General features: G+C 35.8%; 1 protein-coding gene across 2 annotated transcripts in view; it reads left to right on the top strand.

Moving 5' to 3' along the window:
• The window catches only part of srbd1 (S1 RNA binding domain 1), a 116,301-nt gene that overhangs the window by 78,702 nt on the left and 20,916 nt on the right, over nucleotides 1-16,683 (top strand). The gene's annotated exons all lie outside the window — the stretch shown is intronic.

Here is a 16,683-nt window from a genome sequence, read left to right as displayed (position 1 = left end):
TATTTCATACCAACAATAATGTAATCATGCATTTGCATTTCTATCCTTTCATCCTCCAAAGCACAAGTTGCTTTTTACTAGAGTTTAGGTGCGACATTTATCTTTTAGGCAAAACCAAGAGAGCAGAAACGTAACTGAGTCCTAAAAAGAAAAAGCGATGAGAGGGATGAGGAAAAAAGGCAAAACAGGCAAGCAGGGACAAAGAAGATAAACTTGGCTGAGAGCTGTGTCAACAGATGATGCTAAGGATGACTAATTCAATTAATGGAGATCAGGCATGACGTATGTTTGGACATTTGCTTTTGCTTGTTTAATTGCCGTTCTCTGTCCGTTTGTGTGCACTGCCAACTCTTTTATACTCTTTCCAGTGTCTGTGTGTGCGTGTGTGTGTGTGTGTGTGTGTGTGTGTGTGTGTGTGTGTGTGTGTGTGTGTGTGTGTGTGTGTGTGTGTGTGTGAAGCAGGAGTTGGCTCAGTGTTGGTTTTCTGCATTGCGAGTGGGTATGTAATTGTGCGAGAAAGGCAATCTGAGCATTATGTCAGTGAGCTTACTGTTAGCATCAGCTATGAATGCAGTATTGTTCTCCATGTGGTCTTGGAAGAAAAGGCTATGAGGAGATGGAAATAAGTAGAAAACGGAAAAGAATGAGGATGACACAGGCAAATACAATAAGGTCACAATAAACGACTGTCAGCTGTACATGATGGATCCAGTATTAGATGCTATGTACTACAAAAAAAAGTAATAATAAAGTTATTTTTAAGGCTTTATTGGATATAGTTAAAGCAGGTAGAAGAGAGGGTGTAAACTGCAGAACATGTAGTGCTTTTTTGCAGCAGTTGTTTTTCAGTTATATTGTTAAATTGGTAGAATTCCTGTTCCTGATAAAGATGTGAGGACCATTTAATTATTGGGCAGTGATGAGAGAGAAGAGCTGATGTACTGTAAGGCTGAGTGAGTTTTCAGGTCTAGTGTTAAATTGGTGGAATTCCTCTTTGTAATAGAAATGTGAAGCCCATTTAATCACTGGGAAATTATGAGAGAGAAGAATTGATGCACCGTAGGACTGACTTTATTTTGATTAACTTTTAATTTAATTTTAATTGCTAAAAAAGCAGATATTTTTGTCATTGATGAAAAAGAATTTTTGCTTTTGGCTTAGTAAAAAGGAGACTGAAGTTGTTATCAGTTGGTTTTTCATTCATCAACTAACAGATGAGGTGCTGTTTATCTGCTGAGAGGAGGTTTCTGCTCACTAAGTCAGTATTGTACAGGGTAAATTGTAACTAAGTAATACACTGATATCTTTTATCAAGGTTATTTCAAGAGCTGTCATTCAAGGAGCGTAAGAAGCATTTTCATGTGTTGCTTTGGGTAATATTTCAGTGTTAAGAAAAAGAATTCACCAGTGGAAGAAGAGAAGGAAGGGAGGGGGGTTAAAAAGAACAGCAGAGGGTGACAAAAGTCAAAGTAAAGGAATGATGGGAAAAATTTAACATTTGAAAGTAAAAGGAGGAGGTCATATTGTTCAAATGATTGTGTGCATGGCTGTGTGTGTTAGGTCACAGGCCCGTGTCTCTCATCACGTCCTGATCTTGACTCTCTAGGGTGCTCAGGGTTCTGCACCTCCCGCTCTCAGATCATGTGACTAGGTCAACAAATGCTAATCTTACCGAGTAAATAAACTCTGGGTGCTGACAGATATGAGATGGGACATCATCTTGACCTGTGTATGAGCTCACGCAAAGCATACACACTTTCTTCCCATCCTTTTTCAGAGTCAGTATGTAATGTGTGTGCATACATTTGCATTGGTGTATACGTGAATGTATATGTGTGAGAATAGGGCAGTCATGCATGCGTTTGTTTTCTAGCAAGTTCTTTTATATGGCCTTTTGAGCTTTCGGAAAGTTTATTGCCATTAGACCCAAAAAGCATAAGGGTAGATGTAACTCTAGACAGCTGGCACAGCATGCGCTCTCTTTCTCTCTCCCTGCTGACCCAGTGAGTGACAGCTCTGAGGGAAAGACGGAAATGAGCTGAGGGCTAAAGAAGTGAGGCCCATTAAAATCAGATTGGACGCAAGTATTGGGGTGGGAACGCTGTTTTCACTGTGGATCCGCTGGCTGACAGTTTTCCTTTTTTTTTTTTTTTTGAATGCTGAAAAGCCAGAAACATGTCAGAATGAGGAGCCAGTGTCATTAGCTTTAACAGGACACTGACATTTAAAAGACTACTTACACATCGGCACAGTACAGAAAACTAAGTGTGTAAACATTGCTGGAGTCTTCTGTTCTTTAATAATTAGTGTGAATGCTTGAAAAGCATTCACAGTATTGTTATTCGAATCTTTATTAGTGTGAATGCTTGAAAAGCATTCACAGTATTGTTCTTCTAATCTTTATTAGTGTGAATGCTTAAAAAGCATTCACAGTATTGTTATTCTAATCTTTATTATTATTATTATTAGTGTGAATGCTTGAAAAGCATTCACAGTATTGTTATTAGTGTGAATGCTTGAAAAGCATTCACAGTATTGTTATTCTAATCTTTATTATTATTATTATTATTATTATTATATTTTATTCTGTATTCCGTACGTTTTTTGTAATCCTATAACTTCAAAACCGTTCAACTTAGAAAAACCATTCAAACACCGTTAGATTCCTATTCTTTTGGACAACACTGCTTCTATTTTTCATATTTTTAACATTTATATTTTTAATTTTATTCAACTTTATTCAACAAAAATTTATAATGTATTTCAATGGGGAGACCCTTCAAATCCTCATTCAACTTACTCATTTTTAAACTCTTACTACTTCCACATACATTGACATAGAGCCACCATTCAAACTTTAAAACGAAGACAAGACATTCAACTATTCAACTTGTATTTATCTTTTCAATATCTATTATACTTTTTCTTCAGTTCCAGTTTAAGTTTCATGATGTTTTTTCACCCGTTTCAGAGTTTATAATGGGTGTGTATGGGACGGAATGTTGGGGCTAGAGTGAGGCAGCTCAACTGCTAGAGTGAGAGGAGCAAAAAAATTAATCTTAAAATCTTTTTTAAAACTGCTGCTGTGTCCGCAGCGTTTGCTCTACAGGTATGATTTTACCCTCAAAACGTAGCCATGGCTGTCCTCTTTCATCCAATGTGTTTACTATTGTACTAGGTGTTATGGTTCTTTCATAAATGTCACCAATGCACAGCCTCCTCCCTCAAACTCTTCCATAGACTCTAATGTTAAAATGGCTCAGAAGGTTCGTTTGAAAATCAGAAGAGCATGGTGTCTTTCCACTGTCACCACGTGCATATAATAAACTCCACAGACATGAAAACTGAGAATTAGGTAGACTAGACATTGCTGTCGCTCACAGTGAAAGAATTTTGTCAATACGACTTTTACTTTTCATTTGGGAACGATTTGTTTCGGCCTGACTTTTCTGTTCATTTTAAGCAGCAAAAGTGAGGTGCATGTCTGTGTGCGTGTGTATGGAGCCATTGGGTGCGGTCACTATAGCAACCAGGCTCACACCTGCCTGCTTAACGAGCTCTCTCTCTCTCACTCTGCCAAAATTAATCTTAAACACTTCTCTTTCAACTGCTGCTGTGTCCACAGTGTTAAAGCCATCATTTTACCCTCAAAACGTCGCCATCGTTGTTCTTTTTCCAACATCTTGTCTTTCAAAGCTCAGAGATGTAAACTTTTTAAACTGTGTGGGTCCAAGTGGAGGGATCACATTTGAGTCATTCAGTGATTCAAAGAATATGACCTTTTAATATTCTTTCAGATGTTTTCTGACTCTAAATGTTCTTTTCTCGTTTCTTAGGTTTTTCTAATTTACAATTAAAACATTTTCAGCTTTTTTCCAACTTCTTCTTCTGTGTAACCTTCAGCTTTTAGCAGTTCAGCACTTTTGTTTTCAGGTTAAATTCGGGTTGTTTTTTTTTTATCTCATTCAAAATTTTTAACTTAAATTCAGTAATTATTTCATTTCAATGCATACATTCAGATTCAAGCATTCACACTGCAGTTTCTTCAGAAAATGCACTTTCTAGTTCGAATCTTTATTCTATTTTATTATTATGGATTCCGTACGTTTTTTGTACTCTATCTCCTTCAAAACCGTTCAACTTAGAAAAACCATTCAAACACCATTAGATTCCTATTCTTTTGGACATGACTGCTTCTATTTTTCTCATTTTTAACATTTATATTTTTAATTTTATTCAACTTTTTTCAACAAAAATTTCCCATGTATTTCAATGGGGAGACCCTTCAAATTCTCATTCAACTTCCTCCTCTTTAAACTGTATCTACTTCCACATACATTGACATGGAGCCACCATTCAAACTTTAAAACGAAGACAAGACATTCAACTATTCAACTTGTATTTATCTTTTCAATATCTATTATACTTTTTCTTCAGTTCCAGTTTAAGTTTCATGATGTTTTTTCACCCGTTTCAGAGTTTATAATGGGTGTGTATGGGACGGAATGTTGGGGCTAGAGTGAGGCAGCTCAACTGCTAGAGTGAGAGGAGCAAAAAAATTAATCTTAAAATCTTTTTTAAAACTGCTGCTGTGTCCGCAGCGTTTGCTCTACAGGTATGATTTTACCCTCAAAACGTAGCCATGGCTGTCCTCTTTCATCCAATGTGTTTACTATTGTCCTAGGTGTTGTGGTTCTTTCATAAATGTCACCAATGCACAGCCTCCTCCCTCCAACTCTTCCATAGACTCTAATGTTAAAATGGCTCAGAAGGTTCGTTTGAAAATCAGAAGAGCATGGTGTCTTTACACTGTCACCACGTCCATATAATAAGCTCCACAGGCATGAAAACTGAGAATTAGGTAGACTAGACATGGCTGTCGCTCACGGTGAAAGAATTTTGTCAATACGACTTTTACTTTTCATTTGGGAACGATTTGTTTCGGCCTGACTTTTCTGTTCATTTTAAGCAGCAAAAGTGAGGTGCATGTCTGTGTACGTGTGTATGGAGCCATTGGGTGCGGTCACTATAGCAACCAGGCTCACACCTGCCTGCTTAACGAGCTCTGCCTGCCACTGTGCCAAGATTCATCTTAAGCACTTCTCTTTCAACTGCTGCTGTGTCCACAGTGTTACAGCCATCATTTTACCCTCAAATTGTCGCCATTATTGTTCTCTTTCCAACACCGTATCTTTCAAAGCTCAGGCATTTAAACTTTTTAAACTGTGTGGATCAAAGTGGAGGGATCACATTTGAGTCATTCAGTGATTCAAAGAATATGACCTTTTAATATTCATTCAGATGTTTTCTGACTCTAAATGTTCTTTTCTCATTTCTTAGGGTTTTCTAATTTACATTTAAAACATTTTCAGTTTTTTTCCAACTCCTTCTTCTGTGTAACCTTCAGCTTTTAGCAGTTCAGCACTTTTGTTTTCAGGTTAAATTCGGGTTTGTTTTTTTTTTTATCTCATTCAAGATTTTTAACTTAAATTCAGTAATTAATTCATTTCAGTGCATACATTCAGATTCAAGCATTCACACTGCAGTTTCTTCAGAAAATGCACTTTCTAGTTATTATTAGTGTGAATGCTTGAAAAGCATTCACAGTATTGTTATTCGAATCTTTATTCTATTTTATTCTGTATTCCGTACGTTTTTTGTACTCCTACTCCTTCAAAACCGTTCAACTTAGAAAAACCATTCAAACACCATTAGATTCCTCTTCTTTTGGACATGACTGCTTCTATTTTTCTCATTTTTAACATTTATATTTTTAATTTTATTCAACTTTATTCAACAAAAATTTCCCAAAATTTCCCATGTATTTCAATGGGGAGACCCTTCAAATCCTCATTCGACTTACTCATTTTTAAACTCTTACTACTTCCACATACATTGACATAGAGCCACCATTCAAACTTTAAAACGAAGACAAGACATTCAACTATTCAACTTGTATTTATCTTTTCAATATCTATTATACTTTTTCTTCAGTTCCAGTTTAAGTTTCATGATGTTTTTTCACCCGTTTCAGAGTTTATAATGGGTGTGTATGGGACGGAATGTTGGGGCTAGAGTGAGACAGCTCAACTGCTAGAGTGAGAGGAGCAAAAAAATTAATCTTAAAATCTTTTTTAAAACTGCTGCTGTGTCCACAGCGTTTGCTCTACAGGTATGATTTTACCCTCAAAACGTAGCCATGGCTGTCCTCTTTCATCCAATGTGTTTACTATTGTACTAGGTGTTATGGTTCTTTCATAAATGTCACCAATGCACAGCCTCCTCCCTCCAACTCTTCCATAGACTCTAATGTTAAATTGGCTCAGAAGGTTGGTTTGAAAATCAGAAGAGCATGGTGTCTTTCCACTGTCACCACGTCCATATAATAAACTCCACAGGCACGAAAACTGAGAATTCAGTAGACTAGAAGCTGCTGTCGCTCACGGTGAAAGAATTTCGTCAATACGACTTTTACTTTTCATTTGGGAGCGATTTGTTTCGGCCTGACTTTTCTGTTCATTTTAAGCAGCAAAAGTGAGGTGCATGTCTGTGTACGTGTGTATGGAGCCATTGGGTGCAGTCACTATAGCAACCAGGCTCACACCTGCCTGCTTAACGAGCTCTGCCTGCCACTGTACCAAGATTCATATTAAACACTTCTCTTTCAACTGCTGCTGTGTCCACAGTGTTACAGCCATCATTTTACCCTCAAAATGTCGCCATTATTGTTCTCTTTCCAACACAGTGTCTTTCAAAGCTCAGACATTTAAACTGTGTGGATCAAAGTGGAGGGATCACATTTTCTTCATTCAGTGATTCAAAGAATATGACCTTTTAATATTCATTCAGATTTTTTCTGACTCTAAATGTTCTTTTCTCATTTCTTAGGGTTTTCTAATTTACATTTAAAACATTTTCAGCTTTTTTCCAACTTCTGCTTCTGTGTAACCTTCAGCTTTTAGCAGTTCAGCACCTTTGTTTTCAGGTTAAATTTGGTTTTTTTTTTTGGTTTTTTTTTATTTCATTCAATATTTTTAACTCAAAATTCAGCAATTAATTCATTTCAGTGCATACATTCAGATTCAAGCATTCACACTGCAGTTTCTTCAGAAAATGCACTTTCTAGTTAGTGTGAATGCTTGAAAAGCATTCACAGTATTGTTCTTCTAATCTTTATTAGTGTGAATGCTTGAAAAGCATTCACAGTATTGTTCTTCTAATCTTTATTATTATTAGTGTGAATGCTTGAAAAGCATTCACAGTATTGTTCTTCTAATCTTTATTAGTGTGAATGCTTGAAAAGCATTCACAGTATTGTTATTCTAATCTTTATTATTATTATTATATTTTATTATTTTTCCGTACGTTTTTTGAAAGCCTACTCCTTCAAAACCGTTCAACTTAGAAAAACCATTCAAACATCGTTAGATTCCTATTCTTTTGGACAACACTGCTTCTATTTTTCATATTTTTAACATTTATATTTTTAATTTTATTCAACTTTATTCAACAAAAATTCAACAAAAATTTCCCATGTATTTCAATGGGGAGACCCTTCAAATCCTCATTCAACTTACTCATTTTTAAACTCTTACTACTTCCACATACATTGACATAGAGCCACCATTCAAACTTTAAAACGAAGACAAGACATTCAACTATTCAACTTGTATTTATCTTTTCAATATCTATTATACTTTTTCTTCAGTTCCAGTTTAAGTTTCATGATGTTTTTTCACCCGTTTCAGAGTTTATAATGGGTGTGTATGGGACGGAATGTTGGGGCTAGAGTGAGGCAGCTCAACTGCTAGAGTGAGAGGAGCAAAAAAATTAATCTTAAAATCTTTTTTAAAACTGCTGCTGTGTCCACAGCGTTTGCTCTACAGGTATGATTTTACCCTCAAAACGTAGCCATGGCTGTCCTCTTTCATCCAATGTGTTTACTATTGTACTAGGTGTTATGGTTCTTTCATAAATGTCACCAATGCACAGCCTCCTCCCTCCAACTCTTCCATAGACTCTAATGTTAAAATGGCTCAGAAGGTTCGTTTGAAAATCAGAAGAGCATGGTGTCTTTCCACTGTCACCACGTCCATATAATAAACTCCACAGACATGAAAACTGAGAATTTGGTAGACTAGAAGCTGCTGTCGCTCACGGTGAAAGAATTTCGTCAATACGACTTTTACTTTTCATTTGGGAACGATTTGTTTCGGCCTGACTTTTCTGTTCATTTTAAGGAGCAAAAGTGAGGTGCATGTCTGTGTCGTGTGTATGGAGCCATTGGGTGCAGTCACTATAGCAACCAGGCTCACACCTGCCTGCTTAACGAGCTCTGCCTGCCACTGTGCCAAGATTCATCTTAAGCACTTCTCTTTCAACTGCTGCTGTGTCCACAGTGTTACAGCCATCATTTTACCCTCAAATTGTCGCCATTATTGTTCTCTTTCCAACACCGTATCTTTCAAAGCTCAGGCATTTAAACTTTTTAAACTGTGTGGATCAAAGTGGAGGGATCACATTTGAGTCATTCAGTGATTCAAAGAATATGACCTTTTAATATTCATTCAGATGTTTTCTGACTCTAAATGTTCTTTTCTCATTTCTTAGGGTTTTCTAATTTACATTTAAAACATTTTCAGTTTTTTTCCAACTCCTTCTTCTGTGTAACCTTCAGCTTTTAGCAGTTCAGCACCTTTGTTTTCAGGTTAAATTCGTTTTTTTTTTTTGTTTTTTTTTAATCTCATTCAATATTTTTAACTCAAAATTCAGCAATTAATTCATTTCAGTGCATACATTCAGATTCAAGCATTCACACTGCAGTTTCTTCAGAAAATGCACTTTCTAGTTATTATATTTTATTATTATTATCTATTCCGTACGTTTTTTGAAAGCCTACTCCTTCAAAACCGTTCAACTTAGAAAAACCATTCAAACACCGTTAGATTCCTATTCTTTTGGACAACACTGCTTCTATTTTTCTCATTTTTAACATTTATATTTTTAATTTTATTCAACTTTTTTCAACAAAAATTTATAATGTATTTCAATGGGGAGACCCTTCAAATTCTCATTCAACTTCCTCCTCTTTAAACTGTATCTACTTCCACATACATTGACATAGAGCCACCATTCAAACTTTAAAACGAAGACAAGACATTCAACTATTCAACTTGTATTTATCTTTTCAATATCTATTATACTTTTTCTTCAGTTCCAGTTTAAGTTTCATGATGTTTTTTCACCCGTTTCAGAGTTTATAATGGGTGTGTATGGGACGGAATGTTGGGGCTAGAGTGAGAGAGCTCAACTGCTAGAGTGAGAGGAGCAAAAAAATTAATCTTAAAATATTTTTTAAAACTGCTGCTGTGTCCACAGCGTTTGCTCTACAGCCACCATTTTACCCTCAAAACGTAGCCATGGCTGTCCTCTTTCATCCAATGTGTTTACTATTGTCCTAGGTGTTATGGTTCTTTCATAAATGTCACCAATGCACAGCCTCCTCCCTCCAACTCTTCCATAGACTCTAATGTTAAAATTGCTCAGAAGGTTCGTTTGAAAATCAGAAGAGCATGGTGTCTTTCCACTGTCACCACGTCCATATAATAAACTCCACAGGCATGAAAACTGAGAATTCAGTAGACTAGAAGCTGCTGTCGCTCACGGTGAAAGAATTTCGTCAATACGACTTGTACTTTTCATATGGGAACGATTTGTTTCGGCCTGACTTTTCTGTTCATTTTAAGCAGCAAAAGTGAGGTGCATGTCTGTGTACGTGTGTATGGAGCCATTGGGTGCGGTCACTATAGCAACCAGGCTCACACCTGCCTGCTTAATGAGCTCTCTCTCACTCTGTGCCAAGATTCATCTTAAGCACTTCTCTTTCAACTGCTGCTGTGTCCACAGTGTCACAGCCATCATTTTACCCTCAAATTGTCGCCATTATTGTTCTCTTTCCAACACCGTATCTTTCAAAGCTCAGGCATTTAAACTTTTTAAACTGTGTGGATCAAAGTGGAGGGATCACATTTGAGTCATTCAGTGATTCAAAGAATATGACCTTTTAATATTCATTCAGATGTTTTCTGACTCTAAATGTTCTTTTCTCATTTCTTAGGGTTTTCTAATTTACATTTAAAACATTTTCAGTTTTTTTCCAACTCCTTCTTCTGTGTAACCTTCAGCTTTTAGCAGTTCAGCACCTTTGTTTTCAGGTTAAATTCGTTTTTTTTTTTTTTTAATCTCATTCAATATTTTTAACTCAAAATTCAGCAATTAATTCATTTCAGTGCATACATTCAGATTCAAGCATTCACACTGCAGTTTCTTCAGAAAATGCACTTTCTAGTTAGTGTGAATGCTTGAAAAGCATTCACAGTATTGTTATTCGAATCTTTATAATTATTATTATTAGTGTGAATGCTTGAAAAGCATTCACAGTATTGTTATTCGAATCTTTATTATTATTATTATTATATTTTATTTTTCCGTACGTTTTTTGTAAGCCTACTCCTTCAAAACCGTTCAACTTAGAAAAACCATTCAAACACCATTAGATTCCTCTTCTTTTGGACATGACTGCTTCTATTTTTCATATTTTTAACATTTATATTTTTAATTTTATTCAACTTTATTCAAAAAAAATTTCCCAAAATTTCCCATGTATTTCAATGGGGAGACCCTTCAAATTCTCATTCAACTTATTCATTTTTAAACTCTTACTACTTCCACATACATTGACATAGAGCCACCATTCAAACTTTAAAACGAAGACAAGACATTCAACTATTCAACTTGTATTTATCTTTTCAATATCTATTATACTTTTTCTTCAGTTCCAGTTTAAGTTTCATGATGTTTTTTCACCCGTTTCAGAGTTTATAATGGGTGTGTATGGGACGGAATGTTGGGGCTAGAGTGAGGCAGCTCAACTGCTAGAGTGAGAGGAGCAAAAAAATTAATCTTAAAATCTTTTTTAAAACTGCTGCTGTGTCCGCAGCGTTTGCTCTACAGGTATGATTTTACCCTCAAAACGTAGCCATGGCTGTCCTCTTTCATCCAATGTGTTTACTATTGTCCTAGGTGTTATGGTTCTTTCATAAATGTCACCAATGCACAGCCTCCTCCCTCCAACTCTTCCATAGACTCTAATGTTAAAATGGCTCAGAAGGTTCGTTTGAAAATCAGAAGAGCATGGTGTCTTTACACTGTCACCACGTCCATATAATAAGCTCCACAGGCATGAAAACTGAGAATTAGGTAGACTAGACATGGCTGTCGCTCACGGTGAAAGAATTTTGTCAATACGACTTTTACTTTTCATTTGGGAACGATTTGTTTCGGCCTGACTTTTCTGTTCATTTTAAGCAGCAAAAGTGAGGTGCATGTCTGTGTACGTGTGTATGGAGCCATTGGGTGCGGTCACTATAGCAACCAGGCTCACACCTGCCTGCTTAACGAGCTCTGCCTGCCACTGTGCCAAGATTCATCTTAAGCACTTCTCTTTCAACTGCTGCTGTGTCCACAGTGTTACAGCCATCATTTTACCCTCAAATTGTCGCCATTATTGTTCTCTTTCCAACACCGTATCTTTCAAAGCTCAGGCATTTAAACTTTTTAAACTGTGTGGATCAAAGTGGAGGGATCACATTTGAGTCATTCAGTGATTCAAAGAATATGACCTTTTAATATTCATTCAGATGTTTTCTGAGTCTAAATGTTCTTTTCTCATTTCTTAGGGTTTTCTAATTTACATTTAAAACATTTTCAGCTTTTTTCCAACTTCTTCTTCTGTGTAACTTTCAGCTTTTAGCAGTTCAGCACTTTTGTTTTCAGGTTAAATTCGGGTTTTTTTTTTTTATCTCATTCAATATTTTTAACTCAAAATTCAGTAATTAATTCATTTCAGTGCATACATTCAGATTCAAGCATTCACACTGCAGTTTCTTCAGAAAATGCACTTTCTAGTTATATTTTATTCTGTATTCCGTACGTTTTTTGTAAGCCTACTCCTTCAAAACCGTTCAACTTAGAAAAACCATTCAAACACCGTTAGATTCCTATTATTTTGGACAACACTGCTTCTATTTTTCATATTTTTAACATTTATATTTTTAATTTTATTCAACTTTATTCAACAAAAATTTATAATGTATTTCAATGGGGAGACCCTTCAAATCCTCATTCAACTTACTCATTTTTAAACTCTTACTACTTCCACATACATTGACATAGAGCCACCATTCAAACTTTAAAACGAAGACAAGACATTCAACTATTCAACTTGTATTTATCTTTTCAATATCTTTTATACTTTTTCTTCAGTTCCAGTTTAAGTTTCATGATGTTTTTTCACCCGTTTCAGAGTTTATAATGGGTGTGTATGGGACGGAATGTTGGGGCTAGAGTGAGGCAGCTCAACTGCTAGAGTGAGAGGAGCAAAAAAATTAATCTTAAAATCTTTTTTAAAACTGCTGCTGTGTCCGCAGCGTTTGCTCTACAGGTATGATTTTACCCTCAAAACGTAGCCATCGCTGTCCTCTTTCATCCAATGTGTTTACTATTGTCCTAGGTGTTATGGTTCTTTCATAAATGTCACCAATGCACAGCCTCCTCCCTCCAACTCTTCCATAGACTCTAATGTTAAAATGGCTCAGAAGGTTCATTTGAAAATCAGAAGAGCATGGTGTCTTTCCACTGTCACCACGTCCATATAATAAACTCCACAGGCATGAAAACTGAGAATTCAGTAGACTAGACATTGCTGTCACTCACGGTGAAAGAATTTTGTCAATACGACCTATACTTTTCATTTGGGAACGATTTGTTTGGGCCTGACTTTTCTGTTCATTTTAAGCAGCAAAAGTGAGGCGCATGTCTGTGTACGTGTGTATGGAGCCATTGGGTGCGGTCACTATAGCAACCAGGCTCACACCTGCCTGCTTAACGAGCTCTGCCTGCCACTGTACCAAGATTCATCTTAAGCACTTCTCTTTCAACTGCTGCTGTGTCCACAGTGTTACAGCCATCATTTTACCCTCAAATTGTCGCCATTATTGTTCTCTTTCCAACACCGTATCTTTCAAAGCTCAGGCATTTAAACTTTTTAAACTGTGTGGATCAAAGTGGAGGGATCACATTTTAGTCATTCAGTGATTCAAAGAATATGACCTTTTAATATTCATTCAGATGTTTTCTGACTCTAAATGTTCTTTTCTCATTTCTTAGGGTTTTCTAATTTACATTTAAAACATTTTCAGTTTTTTTCCAACTTCTTCTTCTGTGTAACCTTCAGCTTTTAGCAGTTCAGCACCTTTGTTTTCAGGTTAAATTCGTTTTTTTTTTTGTTGTTTTTTTTTATCTCATTCAATATTTTTAACTCAAAATTCAGCAATTAATTCATTTCAGTGCATACATTCAGATTCAAGCATTCACACTGCAGTTTCTTCAGAAAATGCACTTTCTAGTTATTATATTTTATTCTGTATTCCGTACGTTTTTTGTAATCCTATAACTTCAAAACCGTTCAACTTAGAAAAACCATTCAAACACCGTTAGATTCCTATTATTTTGGACAACACTGCTTCTATTTTTCATATTTTTAACATTTATATTTTTAATTTTATTCAACTTTATTCAACAAAAATTTATAATGTATTTCAATGGGGAGACCCTTCAAATCCTCATTCAACTTACTCATTTTTAAACTCTTACTACTTCCACATACATTGACATAGAGCCACCATTCAAACTTTAAAACGAAGACAAGACATTCAACTATTCAACTTGTATTTATCTTTTCAATATCTATTATACTTTTTCTTCAGTTCCAGTTTAAGTTTCATGATGTTTTTTCACCCGTTTCAGAGTTTATAATGGGTGTGTATGGGACGGAATGTTGGGGCTAGAGTGAGGCAGCTCAACTGCTAGAGTGAGAGGAGCAAAAAAATTAATCTTAAAATCTTTTTTAAAACTGCTGCTGTGTCCGCAGCGTTTGCTCTACAGGTATGATTTTACCCTCAAAACGTAGCCATGGCTGTCCTCTTTCATCCAATGTGTTTACTATTGTACTAGGTGTTATGGTTCTTTCATAAATGTCACCAATGCACAGCCTCCTCCCTCCAACTCTTCCATAGACTCTAATGTTAAAATGGCTCAGAAGGTTCGTTTGAAAATCAGAAGAGCATGGTGTCTTTCCACTGTCACCACGTCCATATAATAAGCTCCACAGGCATGAAAACTGAGAATTAGGTAGACTAGACATTGCTGTCGCTCACGGTGAAAGAATTTTGTCAATACGACTTTTACTTTTCATTTGGGAGCGATTTGTTTCGGCCTGACTTTTCTGTTCATTTTAAGCAGCAAAAGTGAGGCGCATGTCTGTGTACGTGTGTATGGAGCCATTGGGTGCGGTCACTATAGCAACCAGGCTCACACCTGCCTGCTTAACGAGCTCTGCCTGCCACTGTACCAAGATTCATCTTAAACACTTCTCTTTCAACTGCTGCTGTGTCCACAGTGTTACAGCCATCATTTTACCCTCAAATTGTCGCCATTATTGTTCTCTTTCCAACACCGTATCTTTCAAAGCTCAGGCATTTAAAATTTTTAAACTGTGTGGATCAAAGTGGAGGGATCACATTTGAGTCATTCAGTGATTCAAAGAATATGACCTTTTAATATTCATTCAGATGTTTTCTGACTCTAAATGTTCTTTTCTCATTTCTTAGGGTTTTCTAATTTACATTTAAAACATTTTCAGTTTTTTTCCAACTTCTTCTTCTGTGTAACCTTCAGCTTTTAGCAGTTCAGCACCTTTGTTTTCAGGTTAAATTCGTTTTTTTTTTTTGTTTTTTTTTTATCTCATTCAATATTTTTAACTCAAAATTCAGCAATTAATTCATTTCAGTGCATACATTCAGATTCAAGCATTCACACTGCAGTTTCTTCAGAAAATGCACTTTCTAGTTAGTGTGAATGCTTGAAAAGCATTCACAGTATTGTTATTCTAATCTTTATTATTATTATATTTTATTTTTCCGTACGTTTTTTGAAAGCCTACTCCTTCAAAACCGTTCAACTTAGAAAAACCATTCAAACACCATTAGATTCCTATTCTTTTGGACAACATTGCTTCTATTTTTCTCATTTTTAACATTTATATTTTTAATTTTATTCAACTTTATTCAACAAAAATTTATAATGTATTTCAATGGGGAGACCCTTCAAATTCTCATTCAACTTACTCATTTTTAAACTCTTACTACTTCCACATACATTGACATAGAGCCACCATTCAAACTTTAAAACGAAGACAAGACATTCAACTATTCAACTTGTATTTATCTTTTCAATATCTATTATACTTTTTCTTCAGTTCCAGTTTAAGTTTCATGATGTTTTTTCAGCCGTTTCAGAGTTTATAATGGGTGTGTATGGGACGGAATGTTGGGGCTAGAGTGAGACAGCTCAACTGCTAGAGTGAGAGGAGCAAAAAAATTAATCTTAAAATATTTTTTAAAACTGCTGCTGTGTCCACAGCGTTTGCTCTACAGCCATCATTTTACCCTCAAAACGTAGCCATGGCTGTCCTCTTTCATCCAATGTGTTTACTATTGTCCTAGGTGTTACGGTTCTTTCATAAATGTCACCAATGCACAGCCTCCTCCTTCCAACTCTTCCATAGACTCTAATGTTAAAATGGCTCAGAAGGTTCGTTTGAAAATCAGAAGAGCATGGTGTCTTTCCACTGTCACCACGTCCATATAATAAGCTCCACAGGCATGAAAACTGAGAATTAGGTAGACTAGACATTGCTGTCGCTCACGGTGAAAGAATTTTGTCAATACGACTTTTACTTTTCATTTGGGAGCGATTTGTTTCGGCCTGACTTTTCTGTTCATTTTAAGCAGCAAAAGTGAGGTGCATGTCTGTGTGCGTGTGTATGGAGCCATTGGGTGCGGTCACTATAGCAACCAGGCTCACACCTGCCTGCTTAACGAGCTCTCTCTGCCACTGTACCAAGATTCATCTTAAACACTTCTCTTTCAACTGCTGCTGTGTCCACAGTGTTAAAGCCATCATTTTACCCTCAAAACGTCGCCATCGTTGTTCTTTTTCCAACATCTTGTCTTTCAAAGCTCAGAGATGTAAACTTTTTAAACTGTGTGGGTCCAAGTGGAGGGATCACATTTTAGTCATTCAGTGATTCAAAGAATATGACCTTTTAATATTCTTTCAGATGTTTTCTGACTCTAAATGTTCTTTTCTCATTTCTTAGGTTTTTCTAATTTACAATTAAAACATTTTCAGCTTTTTTCCAACTTCTTCTTCTGTGTAACCTTCAGCTTTTAGCAGTTCAGCACCTTTGTTTTCAGGTTGAATTCGTTTTTTTTTTTTTTGTTTTTTTTATCTCATTCAATATTTTTAACTCAAAATTCAGCAATTAATTCATTTCAGTGCATACATTCAGATTCAAGCATTCACACTGCAGTTTCTTCAGAAAATGCACTTTCTAGTTATATTTTATTTTTCCGTACGTTTTTTGAAAGCCTACTCCTTCAAAACCGTTCAACTTAGAAAAACCATTCAAACACCGTTAGATTCCTATTATTTTGGACAACATTGCTTCTATTTTTCTCATTTTTAACATTTATATTTTTAATTTTATTCAACTTTATTCAA

Source organism: Astatotilapia calliptera, chromosome 13 (assembly GCF_964374335.1).
Source record: "Astatotilapia calliptera chromosome 13, fAstCal68.1, whole genome shotgun sequence".
Taxonomy (NCBI): Eukaryota; Metazoa; Chordata; class Actinopteri; order Cichliformes; family Cichlidae; genus Astatotilapia; species Astatotilapia calliptera.
This window is presented reverse-complemented; position numbering and strand designations above follow the sequence as displayed.